The 22,140-nt window shown below is 39.8% G+C and overlaps 1 protein-coding gene and 1 long non-coding RNA gene across 2 annotated transcripts in view; one reads left to right on the top strand and one right to left on the bottom strand.

Annotated features, from left to right (window-relative positions):
* The window catches only part of LOC124115933, a 452,084-nt gene that overhangs the window by 104,637 nt on the left and 325,307 nt on the right, over positions 1-22,140 (top strand). The window lies entirely within an intron of this gene.
* On the bottom strand, positions 16,524-19,743 carry LOC125372943. The gene is made up of 3 exons (XR_007218284.1): positions 19,297-19,743; positions 18,911-18,971; positions 16,524-16,609 (listed from the first exon to the last, which is right to left on the bottom strand). It is a non-coding gene; the product is annotated as an uncharacterized LOC125372943 (long non-coding RNA).

The raw sequence follows: 22,140 nt of genomic DNA, 5'->3' as shown, positions 1-22,140 counted from the left end.
ATTCACTTGTTGTGATTGTGTTTCCACAATCTGTTGTGATTGTGCAATCGGGGTTATTTCCTCGTTCACTTGTTGTTGCGTCTCCATAATCTGTTGTGGTGTCACTTGAGTCTCCATTATTAGTAAGTGGGCACTTATGTTTGAATTGACAATACCTAGCTGTTATTAAAGCTGTGGTGAGTGGAGCTAAGAACATTCCATATCTATGATAAAACTCACAGTTTACTGTGCTTATAGCGTGTTCGATGAATGGGTCTTTCTCGATGTTCTGTCATGGTAGCTAGACTCGTAACGCGCATACAGTTTTTTAATTTCTTCGTTGGTCATGTTATCAATTTTTTGATGGTATAATTTTCCCCCAAATATTGGGAACATTTTCCACCGGCTACCAAAACTGCGAGTCTTTCTCTATGTTTATCTGTATGTTCTTCAGCATGTTGATCAGATTCTTTGAGCATTTGTTCGATGAGTTCGTCGCATTCCATAATGTAATATCTAAGGAGATATTTAAGTCTAACATAATAAAATATGGCATATCCAATACAGCCCGTAATAATTTGTTGCGAAAGAATGAGGATTTCAAACCACATTATTACATAATAACCCCTGATGTTCAATTTATCGTATTTTTGCTATATTTTTGCTATATTTGCTATTTTTTGCTACTTTTTGCTATATTTTTGCTTAGCAGTTGCTATAATTTTGCTCAGAAGTTGCTATATTTTTGCTAAATTTTTGCTATTTTTGCTTTAATTTTGCTACTTTTGCTATATTTTTTGCTTAGCAGTTGCTATTTTTGCTATAATTTTGCTTAGCAGTTGCTATATTTGCTATAATTTTGCTTAGCAGTTGCTATAACTTTGCTCAGCAGTTGCTATTTTTTTGCTATTTTTGCTATAATTTTGCCATTTTTGCTATATTTTTTTGCTTAGCAGTTGCCATTTTTGCTATAATTTTTCTACTTTTGCTATATTTTGCTATTTTTGCTAAGCAATTGCATAAATAGCTGGTCGATCGGTTTTTAATACGAGTTTACAATGCTTCGTTGAGGCTAACAGTTTTCTGACTTTATCTCGTTCGGGCTTGGTATAAAGAACATCATTTTCGCGTAGACATTCCTCAGATGAATCTCGGTCTTTGCAATGAAACAGGGCTACCCATTTGGTCTGCTCTCTAAGATCTTTCAGGACAGTGGTATTTTTGAGTAAGTACCCAAACGCTATGCTGAGTATGTCTTCCGGAGAATGCTAAATATGAAAGCATATCTTTCTTTTTGGTGAGTTCTTTATTCGTCTATTTTGAAAAGAGTTGATTCTCCTTTGTATTTTTCGTGAGATACCGTATATGTCCGCGTATAAGCCGTATTTTGAGGACCAGAAAAGAGATTCTGTAGAAAGGGGTCGGCTTATCCAGGGGATACACTTTCATGATAGTATTTTTCAGGTCGTGATCTGTCAGAAACATCGCCTGAATGACGGTCCAATAGAATACAATTTCCCGAAAGTTTGGAAGTTGCCACGACTAGAGCCATTATTGTTATAAATTTTCAATAAAGTTATTATTATACACCAATGTTGTCATTATTAAAAATAATGTTATGCATGTTACTACTTCAGATAATAAGTTTTCAATTGAATGTTCAAAGTTTATTGTTCTTCATAAACTCCACAATCTTTACATGTAACAATATATGTAATTCACAGCTATAATATATAATTCCCAGATGAAATCGCCAATAGCTATAACGTACGTTTTGCAAAGTTCATAAATTGATAGTGAACAAGTATCTACCTTTATTGAAAGAGGCAAATAAACAACTGTAATGGCGAGTTATTCCGTTCGCCATTTGCAAAAACCTGCGATCAGCTGTTTCCTGTGACGTCACAAACGGTGACCACTGTGATTGCTTCCTGTTGTTTAAAAAGCAACATGGTACACAAGGAAATGAGCACGGATAATAACGGGCCGATTGGTATTGTTATGTTGTTTACACAAACATTTTCAAGGTGTGGGTGCTTAGCAATCGTGTTGGGAGTAGGGGCTTAATTCCTTTGTTTTCGAGAGATTAGTTTAAAAAACTGGAGAAGCCTGTGAGTAAGTGATGGTGATTCAATGTGTTCATAGTTTATTTAATTCAATTGGATGAACATACAATAGTGGTATAAAGGGGGTATAAAAGTTGGTATATTTTTATTAACTGACACGTGGTCGTGGTCGTGGTCGTTTGTTTACTTCCGGCATGATCGGACGCCATTTTGCAGTACATTAACTACCTCAAACACCAAAGCCAAACTGGGATATCGAACTATCACCTACCACAGGGATCTCGAACCACAAGTAACCAATCACCACTCCAGCGAACGCCTGCGATCGCCCCATGGCCAAGCTGGCCCCCGGGCTAGGAGACCGTTTCGCCCTCCCGCCTAGACATCTCACTCGCCAAGTCTTTTCTCCTGCTAAGTATCTCTACCTTTATCCCTTCCCTCCCTGACTGCATGCTCATTTATTCCCTTTTTGTCTACTATTGTGTTTTCTTTGTGCAACCTAACCACTGTACACAGCTTGTCACCACCACCACCCCACCCCCCCCTCCACCACCCCCAAACCCAAAATATACTCAATATGGACTCACCCCCACGCTCATCCCCACAATCCACCTCTCTCTTCACCACACCCATAAACAGCAAGAAACACTTCCAAGGTCTTACCCCAACACACAGTACCAACCCAGTCCCCTTCGATTTTGGTCTAGACCTGGAAGAACTAAATCTCGTCCTTCCCCCACCCCCATCAGGTACATCCCCCCTCCCCCCCACCCCCAACCCAACCACTACACAACACCTAACCCCACCCCACCAACACATTGAACCACAAATCATCATCCAACAACCCCCAAAACCAAACCAAGCCCAACAATCCTCAACTGCAAACAAACACCCATCCCCCAAACAAACAAAACGCCCCCCCCCCCACTCACCCCCTGAAATAGAACAAACAAACAAAAAGACTTTCATGCTCACAACAAACACCCCCACAAACAGCTTCAACACCCAAACACATCCTACTAGCATTTTCAAACACATCCACACCCTTAAATGACAAGTTTGCCCTCTGCCTACATAAAGCTAAAATTACTTACAAACACATAAACAAATGCGGCAGAGGATTCAAACTCACCTTTCCCAACCAAGATACACTCACAGACATCCAGCAGACATCCAATAATAGACGGACTCAACATTACATGGCAGGTGCCCAAATGGTTTACACAAATACAAGGGGTAATATACATAGACCACAGGGACACACAAGAGGACATCCAAGATTACATTAACATGGCAAACAAAGTCCATTCACAACCCAAGATCATAAACTTCAAAAACATCAATAATCGCACACCCATCCCAGACAGGACTACCACCCAAACAATTTTCCTCACATTCAAAACAACAGATCTCCCATCACACATCATTTTCGGCACACTCACATATAAAGTAAACCCAGTCAGAAAAAAACCCACCCAATGCACCATTTGCCACTCCTTCAACCACCCTACATCCACCTGCAGACAACCACCCATGTGTCAAAAATGCGGCTCGTATAGGCAGGAAGCCGCAGAATGCACATGGGCACCCTACTGTACACAATGTAAAACAGAAGGGTCACACAGCTACACAAAACACCTGCCCGATAAAACAAACTCACATTCTCAAGCTAAATAAACACATCACAAAAGACCACCTACCCAAACCCGCCAGCATCCCAACCTACAACTCCATACCTGAATACTTTGATCTAGATTCCACATCTGACTCCATGTCCAGCTCCCTCCCCGAACTCCCACCTCCCCCACCACGCCCCCCAAGAAACAAACGCAATCAACTTTTTGCCACCCATAATCCCACCCCAGTTCCAGCCCCCCCAACCCCATCCCGACCTCTTCCACCCCCCTCCCCCTCTAACCACCCTCCAATGCCCCGCGCAGGCCAAACAATTCAACCGCCCCCAAAATGGCTCTGCTACCCACATCCCAACACCCACCGCCCTCAACTCCACTCCACATCCCCAACCCAAACCCTACCGGCTCGGTCCTCCCCCCAACCCTCACCACCGACCCGATCCCGATCCTGATCCCGGCCCTCCTCTCAATACAAACCATCCCCCCCCAAACCACCTCCCACCCACACCGCCCCAACAAAACCCACCCCACCCAAAACCCCAACCCCTTGCCAAATCAGCCATCCCAATCCCATCAAACCACCCCCAACATAGACATAAACAAATCAACTACAAAATAAACACAAGGAAACAACTACTCTCTCACAAACTCCAGACACTCAAAACAGCCCCCTCATTGATAGTCACGCCCAAAAAACTCAACTCAAATACACACAAACTTATTGAATTCATATCAGCAGCCATTCTCATAAAAAATCCCACCCCCAAGAAACTCCACTCCCCGGCCCATCTCGCAAACATAAAACTTTTCAAAATTTTCAAGCAGCCATCAGGGCACTTAAATGAAACCCCACCTTCCATCTTCGAAATTAGCCCTGGAACACCTAACATCCAGACTCAAACCCCCCTCCATTCTAAAACCAGATAATGGTGTTCATTCAGTGGAATTGTAATGGCATCGCCTCAAACGGGCATGAGCTTAAGGCCCTCATCGCCCTTGGACAAATTTCTCCTTTATTAATTGCAGTACAGGAAACCAAAATATCTCCCAAAAAAGCCTTCAAAATTCCAGGCTATCTTTTCCTTCGGCAAGATAGACCCCGCCCCACGAACTACCCCGGACCGCCCCATGGAGGCCTGGGCATATATATCAAAGACCATCTCAACTATGAAACAATAGATATCCCAACTCCAAACCTTGAATGCCTGGCTATCAAAACCACCATCAATCAAACTAAAATCAGTATTATAAATGTTTACCATACTAGAACAAAACCATTCACAGGTGAAGACCTAGATGTATTAACCAAATATATTGATCAAAACACTATTTTTCTAGGCGATTTTAATGCCCACCATCCACTGTGGGGCACAAAAAACTTCACAGATAAATTCGGAAAACTCATCTACGAATGGACAGAAACAAACAACCTTATTTGCTTAAATGACAACCAACCCACTAGAATCCCCACAACCCACCTCCAATCCCCTACAGCAGTAGATCTAACTATCAGCACCCCCCATCTCCAACCAAAACTATGCTGGAAGGTACACTCGGACATCTGGGGCAGTGACCACATGCCCATCAAAATTTCTATCTCCCTTCCCACTCAAAATTTACCCCAATCTCAAACCCAATCTCAAATCGACCCCCCTTCAGACTATACCTCCCAGCAACCCAAAATTTAACTTAAAAAAGGCTGACTGGAAAACTTTCCATACACTCTGCAACCAAATAAACATCCACCATATACACAACATAGACAATGACACTTTTAACTCAAACTTCACTAACACTTTACATAAAATAGCCACACAATGCATTCCAACAGTCAAAACTTCACCCAACCACACCCCTGTCCCTTGGTGGAGCCCAGAAATTGAAAAATCTAGAAAACTTAGAAAAAAAGCATTAAATAAAGCCAAGCGGGACATAACCAAACTCCCCCTGGCTAGAAATCTCAGAAACTCAACTAAACAACTCATAAGAGCAGCCAAAAGGAAACATTGGGAATCATTTACCAGCTCCTTGAAAATGGGGAAACAAAATACCAAAATTCTATGGAAAAAACTTAAGGCCATAAAGGGCACTTCAAAATCCTTCTCAGCCCCCTCTTTTCCTAATTTAAATACCTATTAAGAAAAGGCAAATGCCATGGCTGCTCACTTCTCGGCCACTAGCAGCTCTGCCAACCACACTCCCCACATGCAAAACACAATAAAGAACCACCCAACATATACACACAGACCACCCCTCTCACACATGCCACTCAACAAAATAATCAACATTCGGGAACTACAAACAGCAATCAAAAACAAAAACCCAGCCCCAGCCACAGGCCCAGACAACATCAGCTACACTATCCTTAATCACCTTCCCCAAAAAATTCAAAAACTACTTCTTCAACTTTTTAACCAAATTTGGATATCTGGCTCCCTCCCCCACTCATGGAAAACAGCCCAAGTGGTACCGGTTCTTAAACCAGGCAAGCCCCCAGGAAATCCCAATTCCTATCGGCCCATCTCACTAACCTCCCATATTTGTAAAATAATGGAATCCATCAAAATAATAGACTAAAATTCCAAATTACCTCCCAAAACTTGCTAAATGAGGACCAGAGTGGCTTTATGTCAAACCGACAAACTTTAGACCACGTTTTACATTTAGAACATGACGTTAAAACAGCACTCGCCCAGAAACAATACACTCTGGCCATTTTCATAGATTTCAGTAAAGCATTTGACATGGTTTGGCATCATGGCCTAATTCAAAAACTTAAAGAAAAAGCCATAGATGGTAGAATACTAAATTTCATTCAATCTTTCTTAACAGACAGAAACATTACAGTAAAAACAAAAAACACTTTATCAGACCCACATCATTTAGAAAATGGCACCCCACAGGGAAGTATTATATCTCCTACTCTCTTTAATTTCATGATTGACGACATTTTTCCGCCTGTAGCTAAAAATATAACCACTGCAAAATTTGCTGATGACATTTGGACGTCGTCAACTTCACTAAAACAAATCCAAAAAAGAATTCAACCCCTTCTTAATCACCTAGATCACTGGGCAACCCAGTGGGGATTCCAAATTAACACCAAAAATACCATTGGCCTACTATTCAAAAACAGACACATGCCAAATTGTCCACCCAAACTCACCATAAACAATCAAAACATTATATTCAAAAAGGAAGCTAAATTTCTGGGAATCATCTTTGACCAACAACTAACATGGGCTCCCCACATTCATAACTTGGTCTCATCCTGTCAAAAAGATCTAAATCTAATGAGAGCCATCAGCGGCTCTGATTGGGGCGCTGACAAACAAACATTACTTAATATATATAAATCACTTATTCAACCCAAATTAGCCTATGCTGCTCCCATCCTCAATTCTATCTCAGAAAAGCTCAACAAAAAACTTAACTCCATCCAGTACAAAGCCCTAAAAACAGCCCTGGGCACTAGAACCGGTACCGCATTAAACACACTCCAGCTTATATCAGGAACTACATCGATTCAACTAAGGCGAAACCAAACCATCCTTAACTACTGGGCTGGGGCCCAACACAACCCTATTCTCAAACAAATTATAACCAAGTACAACAACCTTAGACCTACCACCCTGAAGAAATTCAAAAACAATCACACCTTAGCCCCATACCTTACACACCTATACAAACTCATAAAAACACACAAACTTGAAAACATTAAGCATACAGCTCCATCAAACATGTACATCAATGACAAACCACCCCCCGAAACAGACCTCACCCTCCACAAAACATTCACACTACACCCAGACATAAAAAACCCAGACAAGAAAGCAATAACCAACAACTACATACACCAAAACTGGCCAAATAATACCCATATCTATACCGATGCATCCCAAACAATCAGCAATATAACAAGACTAGGCCTACAGATTACACAACCCACATCAATCACCACAAACTTCCACTATACAAACTACACACATATTATTACAGCTGAACTACTCGCCATCCAATGTGCTTATCACTACATAAAATTATCTAACGACACAAACTTTTTTAATAATTTCAGACTCATTAGGCTCACTAACTCAGATCCACAACAAAAAATCCAAATCAAGGCAAGACATTATTAACAATATTATTGATATACATACATACATCACAGAAACAAACAAAACAACAACTCTCCTATGGGCACCTGCACACACTGGCATAACAGGCAACCAACTAGCAGACAGAGCAGCAAAACTAGCCACTACCCAGCCATCCCCAAGCATTAACTTCACTACCAGTAAAGCCGAGATCAAATCACTCAGTAGGAAAAACACTTTATCTCAAAATTTTAAAATTAATATTCAAAATTGTAAATCCACATGGACAAAATCCCTCTTCAGTAAACCAACCACAAAGTGCCGCAACTTCACAAGGTCTATTCTAACAGAAAAAATCTTAAACAGAATGCTAAGCGGCCAAATGAACCTAAACAAAACACTCCATAAACAAAACAGACACCCACACCCAAACTGCTCCCACTGTAACATACCAGAAAATCTAGATCACATATTCAACCACTGCACACAATATAAACAACAACAAGCCCAACTATACAATCCCCTTCCCCCTCAGTTCAAAAACAATATTACATTACTACTAAACCCCTCCAATCACCCAGCTAAATTCTCCCATATAGCTACATTCCTTAAAACAACAAATCTCCTAAGCAAACTTTAGAAAAATCCCAACAAATCACAGCATTAATACTATTCACAAAATCCACACTTTTTCAATTTAGGATCGGGATCCAAATTCTCAGTGCGGACCGACTTCTCCGACGTCCGCGCGAAAAATTCGCCCATATCCAGACACAAACTATCATGCCCGTTTAACCAGCCACCTACCCAAGCCCAGTTCACACGCTCATGGCCGTGACTTACCCCTCACTCCTGACTCCCCCACCCCAGCCAATAAGCCCAAAGTTTATTATAGTAGGTTTTCCACCCACCCCAACTTATTTTTTAACTTATTATTAGATATTATTATATTGCATATCAGCTTAACTGATGATATACGTCTTTAAGTCTATTTACAATCTGCTCCCCATAGAATAGGTTTCCTACAGCTTTACTACACCCCACTAAGTTCTCTCTTTCCGTTCTACCCTCTTTACTGCATTTCTTTCTTCTTTATCCCCCCTAATTTACAGTTTTTTGGGCCAGCCGATTACTTTCTTATTTCCCACTATTATTTATTATTGTTTAACCCGCCTGGCCCCGACTGCGAAATAGCCGACGGCTGAAGTGGTCGTAAAATCACCTAAAACTCTCTTATTAACTGACATTCTCATCATGAGTTTGAAACGAAAACGCCATGCTTACGATACTGACTTCAAACTGCTAGTCTTCGCTCTAGCTGATATATTTTCTCACGGGTTCATAATTCTATATACACCGATTCACAAAAAGGTGCTTCGTTGTTGATGGCAACATATAACGATCATTATGAGATTAAAAAAAGACAAGAGAAACGTCCTCCCACATTATGAAAGTGGATGACTGGTTTGCTCCCAAAACCATTGCTCCCAAAAATGCATGAAGAATTTTCCCCTAAAAGCGCGTTATAGCGCATTAAGGCAAATAAAGTTACAAATAAACTGATGAAATTTAATTCCAAGTCGATGAACACGTGTGTGTATTTGTAAAAACAATTACGTTCATTGTATCCGGCTGAATGTGATTGAAACCATTCTGCCTTTTGTTCCGGTTGTGAAAAAACATATCGTACACAGATCTGGCATTAAACTCACATAAAATCAAATCACAGCAGCAACAAACATAATGTGCATTGTTTGATTTAATACTCATCTCAGCTTGTTGTGATTGGTAAGACAACATGTGAGATGTCTTTGAACTTCAAACAGGCCGCGTGTAATGCAATAACAACAATCGAAACAATGGCTTCCGGTATTTAATCCGGACTTGAGTAACCGTGAGAGTCCTATAAAAAACATTGGAACTTCATTGTTTAAATAGCGTAATTACGAAGGGTATAAAATAAATCTTAGTTCATTAGTCTTTACCATTTCAATCATTGCAACCACTGCGAGTAAATCTAAGCGACAGGCGTACACTATTAAAGACAAGTTGGAGATTGTGAGGCGGGTTGAGAGAGGGTGAATCGCAAGCTAGCGTCAGCTGTTCAACTGGGATTCCAGCAGGGACCATACGTGGATGGCTAAAAGAAGAAAAAAAACTACAAGATCTTGCATTTGAGACCCAGGACATCGGGGGATTGCAGAAGAAGCGAAGTAAAGGGGCAACGGGCTCTACACTGGATGCAGCGCTGTTTGCGTGGTTCACGGAAAGCAGACATGGTAGCATACCACTATCTGGCGAGATAGTGAAAATGCAGGCTCAGAAACTGTCCCTAGATATTCATGGCCCTGACGACACATTCAAGGCCAGTGCAGGCTGGTTGTGGAGATTTCAGAAACGACATGGAATCAAGTCGTTTACAGTGACTGGGGAGCGGAGATCGGCCGCCATCTTAAGAGAGCTGATGGAGTCCGAGGGGTACGACGAAGAGCAGATCTACAACTGTGACGAGACCGGCCTGTACTACAAGCTGTTGCCAGACAAGACCCTAGTCACCAAGGAAGACAAGCAGACTGGATTCAAGTCCGCCAAGCAACGGGTGACAGTTTTGCTCACGTGCAACAAGCCTGGGACTCACAAGTTTGTCCCAGCTGTCTATGACCATCTCCGATCACGGAACTTGGAGGAGAAAGCCATCCTCCTATTGGATAACTGCCCCGCCCATCCCCTAGCAAGTACATTGCAGTCGCATGATGGACTAATTAAGGCATTCCTATTGCCGAAAAACACGACCTCCCTCATTCAACCACTCGACCAAGGGATAATCAAAGCATACAAGGCACATTATCGTAGATTCTTAGTGAGTGCGTTGGTGGATAGAGGATTGGACCCCGTTGCGTTCCTGAAGACAGTCACAGTGAAGGATGCTGTTCTTCACACATCCAAAGCCTGGATGAAGGTGACGCCAGCCACCATCAAGAACTGCTGGATGAAGGGACTTGTGCCAGCATTCGGGGTTGACGAAGATTTCGTGGGGTTTCAGGAAGAAGATGTCGTCGATGCTGTACAAAAGTTCCGCGACTATGCTAAGGAGAACAGCATCGATGTATCCCAAGAGACGGCCATGATGTGGAACGCGTGCGACGACAACCTGCCGATTGCCAAACTTCTCAACGACCAAGAGTTGGTTGCCACAGCAATGCCCGTCAAAATCATCGACGATGAAGAGGAAGAGGAAAACAGTGACAGTGAAAACAGTGTACAGCCAATGGCACCCTCCGTTCGAGATGCCATTAATGGGGCCGAGCTTTTATTGCGGCACTTAGAAAAAAGTGACAAATACTAACAGCTACATGTGATGCAAGTCCGCTGCATACTGTCACAACTGAGAAACGAGGAACGTGACAGACAGGAACGAGGAACAATCGAAAATTAGTGACTTTTTTAGTAAATAGAAATGTGTTCATACATTACGTCATGTACACGCACCATTTGCATGATATCAAGAATTTTGAGTGCAATTTTCCCTTTGCATAATTATCATTATTAACAGAACTAAATGTATCTCTTATCCACTCAAATCTACGTTTGTGTTTGTGTTTGATTTTTATAAATCGCTCAAATAACCGTGTAGTTACGCATGTCATGTCAATGTACATTGTACATAAAGTGCATACAGAGAGCCGGCCGTGTCCGGGTTTTTCATAACTTTGACACGTCATTATTTATTAACCAATCACAGCCTTGGTTGCACATTAGTTTCGTTACAAGGCTGGTTTGGCTTTGTAATGTACTGTCATCGATCGATAATGTGAGTAGGTCGGCGATCAGACCACCTTGTTTCCCGAAAAACTTAAAATAGAACAACACTTATTTAGATTCTACATGTATAACATCCAGTCGTAAAATAATACAGACTACTTTGATTAATTTACACAAAGTATTTTTATTTTTTTATGCATGCAGTTTGAATCATCGTCCACGATCAGTGTTACATAGATCTACATGTCCCATGCCACTGTGAAATAATTGTGCCACTGTTCCATTCACTACCATCATTACGTAATGTGAACCTCAGCAAGTAATATCTGTACGACGCTCTTTCCTACACCGCGGGGTCAGTTTCTTGGACCCCGATGACAGCGGTATATCGAGGGATCACTGTATATGTTTAATTTACCAGCCGCTTCCTGGTGCTTCGTTATTCCTTATAGTAACACCCTCGCTAGCATTTTCTATTCTCCGCCGACTGCCGTGTAGTTGGTCATCATCCGTTGTTCGCATGTCGAGCAACAGTGCATACTTCGTGGTAAGGAATTCAGCCATCGATACACCCCTGAGAGATAGATCTTTCACGACCGTGTTAACTTCTGGGCTTCGTTTAAAAGAAGGGAGTTTTTTAATCTCATCCCACTGTTGATATGCTCGCATGCCTTGACTATATAGTTGATTAGGCACGCCCTCGATAGTCAATTCTACTTTTGTAATCTTGGGATTGTAGAAAGCCTCGGTATCTCTTGCAAATGCTTCAGAGGGGTCCTCGAACAACATTAAAATACCCTTCAACGATCTAGCGCGATCGTACAAAATGGCTTAACTTCCGGTATACTGGTTACGAATTTGTCTGGCTAATTCAGGATCTGTTATCATATCATACTCCAGTGAGATATTTTCAGTAGAATAGCTACTAGGATCTTCAGTAGCTTTGATTACTCTGCTGTAGTCATTAAAAGTGAGTTCGTATTCTAACCTATCAGCTAGGGATGCTTGATAGAAGGGCATGTGACTATCTAGTAATTCAAAGTCTAGCGGAATATAGAATTGGTTACCTAATGCATCAGCAACGGCCTTATCTTCTACGACGGTATTATCACCACTATCAGCACCTACACGCAGTCTCAATGTGTTCTGATTACAAATACCTTGGTACTGTAAGTTTTCCCGTTCTTAAGCTGTTCTCCAGAGATCCATGTAACAGAAATATACATCACTGTATATTTCCACCCACCCACACCACCCACACCCCCTACTAATACAAATGGTGTAAAAGAGGGGATTAAAAAGCATTTAAAAGCATTAGGAGAAGCACTGGGTAAGCTCGCTGGGAAAGCCGCGTCTGCACTTCCCGGTATAATAGGGAGTATCGTTTCCTGGCTCTTGAATTTATTAGCAAAGACCACCACTTGGCTTAGTCAAAACTTGTGGGCACTGATCGTAGCAATTGCAGGGCTGTTGTACGTATCAGCTAAGAACTATTTAACCAAATCATGAGTAAACCAGCCGCGACTCCACCTACTATAAGCGCTGTTTTTCTTCATCGATATGTTGGTGATTTTTAGCGGCAATATGTGGTGGCACTTGTGGTTGTGCATCAGTAGATGGTTGTGAAACATGTGGTGTCTGTGGCTTGACTATTCCCATTTCGCCTGTGTTTGTTTTTGTTATTAATTGTCCCCCGCCGCGCGAAAGCGCGAAGCGGGGGATATAGTATTCACGACCGTCCGTACGTCCGTCCGTACGTCCCACCTGTTTGTTGCCGCGATATCTCAAGAACTAAACACTGGATTGTCTTCATATTTGGAACTATGGTGTATATACAAATTCCGCAGACACCAGTCGGTTTTGGTGACCTTGACCCTATTTTCAAGGTCCCAGCAGGCAAATCTGCTTTTGGAGTTGGAAAACGGTGTTGCCGCGATATCTCAAGAACTAATCGCTGGATTGTCTTCATATTTGGAACTATGGTGTATATACAGACTCCGCAGACACCAGTCGGTTTTGGTGACCTTGACCCCATTTTCAAGGTCACAGCAGACATCTGCTTTTGGAGTTGGAAAACGGTGTTGCCGCGATATCTCAAGAATTAAACACTGGATTGTCTTCATGTTTGGAACTATGGTGTATATACAGACTCCGCAGACACCAGTCAGTTTTGGTGACCTTGATCCCATTTTCAAGGTCACAGCAGGCAAATCTGCTTTTGGAGTTGGAAAACGGTTTTGCTGCGATATCTGAAGAACTAAACACTGGATTGTTTTCATATTTGGAACTTTGGTGTATATACAGACTCCGCAGACACCAGTTGGTTTTGGTGACCTTGACCCCATTTTCAAGGTCACAGCAGGCAAATCTGCTTTTGGAGTTAGAAAACGGTGTTGCCGTGATATCTCAAGAACTAATCGCTGGATTGTTTTCATATTTGGAACTATGGTGTATATACAGACTCCGCAGACACCAGTCGGTTTTGGTGACCTTGACCCCATTTTCAAGGTCACAGCAGGCAAATCTACTTTTGGAGTTAGAAAACGGTGTTGCCACGATATCTCAAGAACTAATCGCTGGATTGTCTTCATATTTGGTACTATGGTGTATATACAGGCGGGGGACATTTCGTCACTTTGTGACAAATACTTGTTAGGTATTAATATCTGAATTTATACCTGGTTTTTGCTGATCGGAAGCAATAACAGTTTTATTATTATAACCGATCACTTGACCGATCTTAAGTTCCATATTAATCGGAGACATGTATAGTCCCGGCGCATAAACGTAGTCTACTTTGGATCGAGCGTACTGTAATACATCTTGACAACACTTTATAGAAGATGGTATGTCAACTGGTGAATTAATAGCATCCTCCACGTTTGCAACAAACTGTTTTTGCGCATTGATCGCCGTCCCAGAACCGATAATGGACGTTCGTGTTTGCGATTGCGCACCAAGAATTGACCATACATAAGTTCTTATTGATTCATTAACTCTTACAACTCCTGGGTTAGTAAAATTATTTTCTGTTTTATCATTAAGAAATTCATTCCAAGCATTTGCGGTATCGTTCAGTTGTACAAATTTTGTAACAATATAAATTAAATCACTCTTAAAACTCATAATATATCATCTCCAATCGTTACTCGAAAGTTCCCATCCGTGATACCAATTATGAGTTTTTGAATAAAGATCATGTATTTTTACATAAAGTTTGTTTGTCTGTAACAACCTAAATGGATTGAATGTTTTTTGGTGAATGTCTTCAACTAAATCATCACTTTCTTCTTTAACAGTTATTTGTCCATTGTACGGAACCGTGGTTAAGTCCTTTAATACGCCAATCTTTACTAGTAGAAATACCAAATTCCTGACAAATACGCTCATACACGAACCTATTGTATGGATTATTTGTGGAATTCCATGCTCGATCCTGCGGTAATGGAGCACTAATTTCTTTAAGTATATGTCTAATCTGATAGTACACGTGAAATGATAAAACAGACTTATTTCGTTCAAATCCTGGGGCATAAAGAGAAACACCACATCCTGTTGTGGCACACCATATGGCAAAGTTTAACTGGTTCTGCCAAAATTGCATCGGATTGTGAAACCAATCAGGCACCATTTTTCGCTAGTTGCAGTGACCCTGTACTTTTCAAAGATATCAGGGAATTTAACGAAAAAAAATAGCACCAGAGGCACTTACTAAAATCGACTGATTAGTAATGTAAGTTGATTTCATATTTAGGTTATGATATAGTATCATTGTATATTTAAAATGTATGTCACACTCCCAGGAATAACAAATGGCCAGTCTATTCAACTGCTTCATACTATCGATAACTCAGCTGGTCAACTTGAAGTCGCTGTATGTGATGTGACATATTACCCGCAGTGGACCAATATAAATGATGCAAGAGGTAATAATGATGGATTTATAATTGGACTCGATGGTGTAGTCAAATCCATCATTATACCTGATGGGTATTACAGCGTATGCTCACTCAATGATGAATTTTTAAGCCTAATGGAATTAGTCTCACACAAAATGAGTCAAATGAGATGCTGATTTTAAGCTCTGAAAAAAATGGTTTCATTATTACCCAGAACATAGCAGCTACACTTGGATTTAGATATAAAAAAGTATTTCCCAAAGAAACATTTTATGGAGTTAAATTACCCGATTTAGTTCCCTATAAAGAGTTGTGCATCCATCTTGATCAGATCAGTACAACGGATAATATTCAACTCGAAAGTCCTTCTACTCTGCTGAGAGCTATTCCAGTCAAAGATGAGAAATACAATAGTGGTAGAACGGAATCTTTCTCAACATTACAATATAAAAAATTAAAGCGGGGTATTATTTCAGATCTCAAAATTTCTGTATTAGATTTAAAACATCAACCTGTACATATAGGATACTTGAGTATAACACTCCATATTATAAATAATGGTTGATTCATTAGGCCCTGGAACGCATAACCTTAGACAATGTAATACAGTTGCGCTTTCCGATCTCGGAGACACAGAAGGATTCGGTAAACCCGGTACCAATGGTAAGTTATACGCTTTACACTTACAAGATAATGTATACAAGCGGAAAGTTGCATTCACAGTTAATCTAGGAGATTTAACTCTTTCATCCCTGGCTGCCCCAGAGTTATGTCCCTTGAAACCCTGCAGTCCCTGACACTGACAAGGCCTGCACACTGGCCTCCCTGGCAGTATTATTGGAAAATCACACTATCATTTTTGATGCACTTTTTCTACCAGAAACTTGCTTTTAATATACATTTTTCATATACCATTGTAAAGAGGATTAAGTATACTGTAATATTCTTTGTTGTTATTGTCTCTAACCTTTGTTATTTTCTAATTACAGGTGTTTACAAGTGAAATAAAACTTGAAAACACTGAAACAGACAATGAATTTTGGCTCAAATTGTATTAAAAATCACAAAAATAAATCACAGATACAAGGTAAACGTAACACAGTGGACTTGTCATCTTGGACGGACGGCACAGGTAATCCCAGGTGTTACAGGTAAATTCTCTTCATGCACATCTGTAAACAAATAAACAAGATTACAACTCTTGGTACTGACTTTGTTTTCTATACTGATGTCACATATTACTTATGATACACTTACAGCCTCTTAGGTAAACTCGTTAACACAGGTAAACTTGTTAACGCAGGTAAACTCGTTAACACAGGTAAAAACACAAATATTTGATTTATTTTGTTCTTTTTCAGGATTTGAAACAAATATTAAGTATTTAAAGGGGCACTGATCTAACGGACTGGTTGTTGCCTTTGTTATTGTTTTTCCCCCGTGAGTACCCGGATGATACGCAACGCAACTGAGCGTGACCAGAGACTGGGGTACCGTCTGCAAGGACAGCTAAATAAACTTGGAGGCTGGAGGCAATATTTGTTTTACGCATTTTTGAACACTGATTGGTTAACTGTGATCTATAAAGATTTCGACAAAGGGCGCATGTTAATTCATTTCTTCAGCCTAAACAAACAGACAAAAAGAACAAGGGAGCTCATCGGATGTCGTCATTTGGAAATACCCCAGATGGTTATAGTTAAATACTAAAAACAGTATCCATGCAGTGAAAGCATTTTCGGATTTCGGCTTGCGTCGATAATACGATTACTACTCCCTTGTTGTCATCCACGTTTTCTGGTATAACCCTACACTTGTGTATTTGTCGTCATTCACTTGATGCTCAGTTAATGAATTTATTACAGGTACAATTCGTGGTAGCACCACTTATATTACCTGACAAAGGTTCCCATTTGGCATTTATTGTGTCTGGGGTAATTATTCAATCTAAATCCAGGTTTGAAGTGAGGTGAAATGTGTGTTATGTAATATGCACGTGGCAGCCCAGCAAGAGATGAATGATCAGTTGATTTACCTTTTTTTGTAAATCAACGGATCGTTCCTAGTCATCAAAGGATTAACAGAAAATATGTTGATTGATTAATCACTGTTATCTTGCACAGTGGATATGTCAAGAGTGAGTGTTTACATGTATAGGTTTACTAAAACAAAGGGAATACACTCATATCATGGCGCGAAGTGCCGATGTAAAAACAACATACTTTGTTCAAAGGGTTAACTGATAATACGTTGATTGATTGATCATTGTTATCTATCACTCAATGGAATTTTTAGGAACCGTGGACGCTATGAAAATAGTTGTCACGTGGGCTTTCTCAGCCGACCATTGAGACTTGACACCTATGTAAAACACCTGAAACAATCCAAGCGATCAGTTGAGAAACGAACACGGGTTATAATATCCCGAAACGATATATATCTTTTAGAATATTTGATTGTTACTGAGACACGTGGCATCGAATAAGTTTCTTTGTACAGCTGCAGACGAGTGGGATATTGTTCCTTTGTGTGGATATTCACGGATACATTCCTCGAACAAGGAAGCTGACTAAAACTTATACACATAAATTTGGTAGGTTGTATTTATGATATCTGCATTTTGTTTTCCTTCATTTGAACCGATTCGTTCTTGTTTCTCTACGTCTTGGTTGGGAAATTCCTCAATGCGCGATAGACGTTGTTGTCACAGGTCTTTTCCTTTGTAAGCGTGTATATATTACCGTCAATTTGTAAAATGTGATTCTCTCAGGCAATTTATAATATGTATAAATATTTCAGTCATTTTGACTAAAAAATCTGTCCAGATTGATCAAGACGATCAAAAGGGCCTACAAACATCACAACAGATTATTATGTAGGATTAAAAGCCAAACAACTTAGAAATGTACTTTTCAACGTTACATTTTCAGTCTCTTGGTGATGACATGAAACATCAAAATGTTTGGAATTCGTTGTCATAATAATACAGATGGAAATGTTTTTCAGTCACTTTGTAAAATAACTGAATATTTAGACGTTTAATAAATTTGTTACACATTTGACAGTAAAAAAATATACACCCTATAAAAAAAGCATATGCTCAGGTGAAATATATACTTTGTGTTGCAAGTCAAAATAGTGTAAACGAAAATCGCAAAATTACCAAGCAAGTGACTTATCAAAACTTCGTCACCATTACCGATGCTACTCACAAAGATACCTACATTTCCTTATTATCTCGAAAACTGTATTTCATTTTGTTCATCAATGTGACCATACGCCCTTATTACTACCCATAAAAGTGACTAATGCGCTTACGAATGGCGCAGCAGAGGTCGCGAACTAGTCTAGATTTCTGCTATACATCCGGTTACTCACTGGGAAAAAACAATAACAAAGGCAACAACCAGTCCCGGGGAATTGCATTAATTCAGTGCCCCTTTAAGTTTTTAAATAGTAATTTATCACATTACCTAAACATTGAACCACAGCTACTATAAGAATGACATCACAGAGAAGATATCACAGATTGATCTGAAAGGAGGGAAAGATCGTAAATTCAAGTTCTGCAAATATACAAGTTGTGATAACATATTTACAATACACTGCTATTTACAATTGCATAATAAATTAAATCAGTACTTTATTACATCAATTAATAAATAAATAAATAATTATTACAGTTACTAAAATTTAAATTAAGATGTAAAAAACAAGAAAACAAAAATGAATATGGAAATAAATTTTATTCAAATTGAGTGAAATATAAGGACATACGACAAACCGGCAAACTACAATTCGGATTGCGATCAGAAAATTAAATTTAAAAAAAAAGAAAGAGATACGTCATGCCACTCACCTTTGTTGTTGTTGTGATCGCTCGTTCACCTGTAGGCTGCATTCTCATTCGTCGCACTGATAATCTGTTCAAACACAGAATCATTGTAAAACAGTTGGAAAAAATCAATAGCACGATACTTCACTCACCGTGTCAATATATATTCTTGAGTCCTGTCGCCTCTTCAAAATCCCTCATGTCTCCACCGTTGTGGTCCCTCTGCCACTCCCATTCTTGAAAGTTGGGGGGGGAGGGGGGGGGCACCTCGTTGAAACCGTCAAAATCTTCACCAAGATCTTCGCAAAATTCCCTCTCCCCTTCTCGTAAATTATTTAAATCAAACACATTATTATTCCCAATAAAGGGTTAAGCGATGTTGACGTTAGTAGACTCAATAAAAACACTTCGTACAATCTTACTCGCAACGATGATAATAAATGGACTATGGTCTAAGCCAACATCGCGTGGCTACTGAATATCGTCATTACCCCACCATATGTGATGATGGGTAAGGCACATAATTTAACTAAGATAATAAATAGTAGGATCGTACTCGGGCTTATATCCCATCAAAACGAAAAAGTGTTTTAGTCACTCCCCTGCCAGAAAACCCAGGTCATATGTTATTTAGTCATCCAGCATAAAAAAATGTTAGTTTAAATTTGGTTACTGAATTCAATGATATTAAACAGAACTTGAGTGCAATACCTAATCCTTCTACGTTTATTATTGAAGTCTTGTTTGGAGATGCACCGGTAGATGCCTTCGAAATATTACCAGGTCTATCAATTAAATGGCTAAAGAAACACCAACGTCAACGTTGTAGTATTATTTATATGGGAGTATCACCCGTTGCAGGTCTTGAGGGGGTCCAAATTATAAAAAGTGATAGCATTTCTCTTACTAAGATATTCATGCCGTACAATATACATTTAATAAGGTTGATGTATACTCTCAAAACATTTAAGCAAGACCAATTAAAGACTATTATATGATATAATAATATACACTATGAGTTTATATCGAGCACTCGATGAAGCATCTGAAAAGATGGATACTGTTAATGGATTTCGATTACATCAAATAAGCGACATAAAACATCGATAGAGAAGGAGAGGGAGTTGAGACTTGGATTGTATTAAAAGTATCGCAGAGCCGTGAATGCTCTGGACGGAGTTGACATCGAGCTTGTAGCAACTGGCATGGGACTCGATGTAGCCGGTGTTGGTTTATTATCAACTATAATCGCCGCGCCTATCGTACTTGGCATGGAAATAGCAACCGGAGTCTCAGGACTGGCAGGAATAGCGATAAAATTCATTTCTCGTAAGTTGCAAAAGAAAGCATTAAAACATGATAATATTCGGATACTCACCGAAGCAAAGTTGAACAGCATTGAGGATCATATTTCAACAGCAATGGCTGATTGTAAGATATCTGAGGAGGAGTTTTGTTTAGTTTTGTCAGAACTCACCAAGTACAACGTAATGAAGCAGGAGAATCGATCTAATTCACGTAAGACCAGTGGTATTAGCGAAGACGAGAAAAAAAACTTCATAGAACAGGGGAGACAACAAGCGCATCAATTATTCCATGCCAAATCCAAAGAACTTGTTGGAGATTAAAAATAGATTGCTTACTATCATTAGATCACATTGAAACGAATGCTTACATAAGTATATAATAATGGAAAATTACAAACCAACAAAGGAAGAACTCGAAAAAGCTATCGAAGCATTTATGCTCAGGTACAAAATTATCAAATGGAGAGAATTACCACAAGGTATATATTATATCAGTGATATCAAACCAACCAAATACGGTCATCAATTGTTTCTTTCCAATTACCAAGAAGAGAATATTGTCTGGACTCCTAGTAAAATGAAGGAAGAACTTATTAAAAATGTTGAATATCACTTTGTTCAAAATAATGGTATACGTATGAATAAAAATAATAGAGAATATTTTCATTACAATTTAGTTTAATGATATGATGAATGTTGAATCGCATCAGCGTTTTGACATAAAAAATTCCCTATGTAGTAGCAGTATAGGTATATGAATCTGGCTCTAGTGGAAGTGAGCCAGAACCATCATTACCTATACTACTGATTAAATTATGATGTGGAAGGGAGTTGGGGAGTGGATAAGGGACTGGGAAGGAAAAGAAAAATTATGCGCCTCCCCAAAGTGAAGTTACATACTTACCCGAACTGTACCTTCACTCATAACTGAACAATGTCCTGTGTACATTTGTTTTAAAATGGGCCATGCCCGCCCGGTTTAAATGGACTCCCCAAGGAGTATAAAATGGAGCGTCATGCTTGGTCTGAGGGTGGGTACATCTTAGACCCCCCTATTCCTTGATCACTCCCACAATCCACCTATTAAGCGATTGTCTTTTCAGTTCAATTCTTTTAACATGGCTGGCCCCTCACCAGGTTTGTCGAGGCAACATGTCAGACCATACCAATTTGGTAATCAGGAGTTTAAGCTGAGCGTATGTTGTGTCCAGATATATGTTGTCATAAAGTTCCTTTGTACCCTTGGTACATAGATCATTTGATCCAATATGGATAACCAGAAACCGCTCTGATCTGTTTTGGATGAGCGTAAACATACCGTTATCTGACTTATATCTGCTGCCACATGAATACCAGACAAAAGACACGCCTTATGCTAGAAATCCTTGGCTGACCCTGCCACCAGCTCGCTGATTCTAAAAATTCCAAAAAATGCAAGCAGGTATGCAGCTGTGAAAAGAGATGTTTTGTACCATATTTTCTTGAGTATAGTGCGCACCCATGTATAATGCACACCCCCCTCTAACGGATTCAATATTTTGGAAAAAAATAAATTCGAATA

This window comes from Haliotis rufescens, unplaced genomic scaffold (assembly GCF_023055435.1).
Source record: "Haliotis rufescens isolate VD_foot unplaced genomic scaffold, xgHalRufe1.0.p SCAF_5, whole genome shotgun sequence".
NCBI classification, from domain to species: Eukaryota; Metazoa; Mollusca; class Gastropoda; order Lepetellida; family Haliotidae; genus Haliotis; species Haliotis rufescens.
Note: the sequence above shows the minus strand (reverse complement) of the source record. Positions and strands in the feature narration are given on the sequence as shown.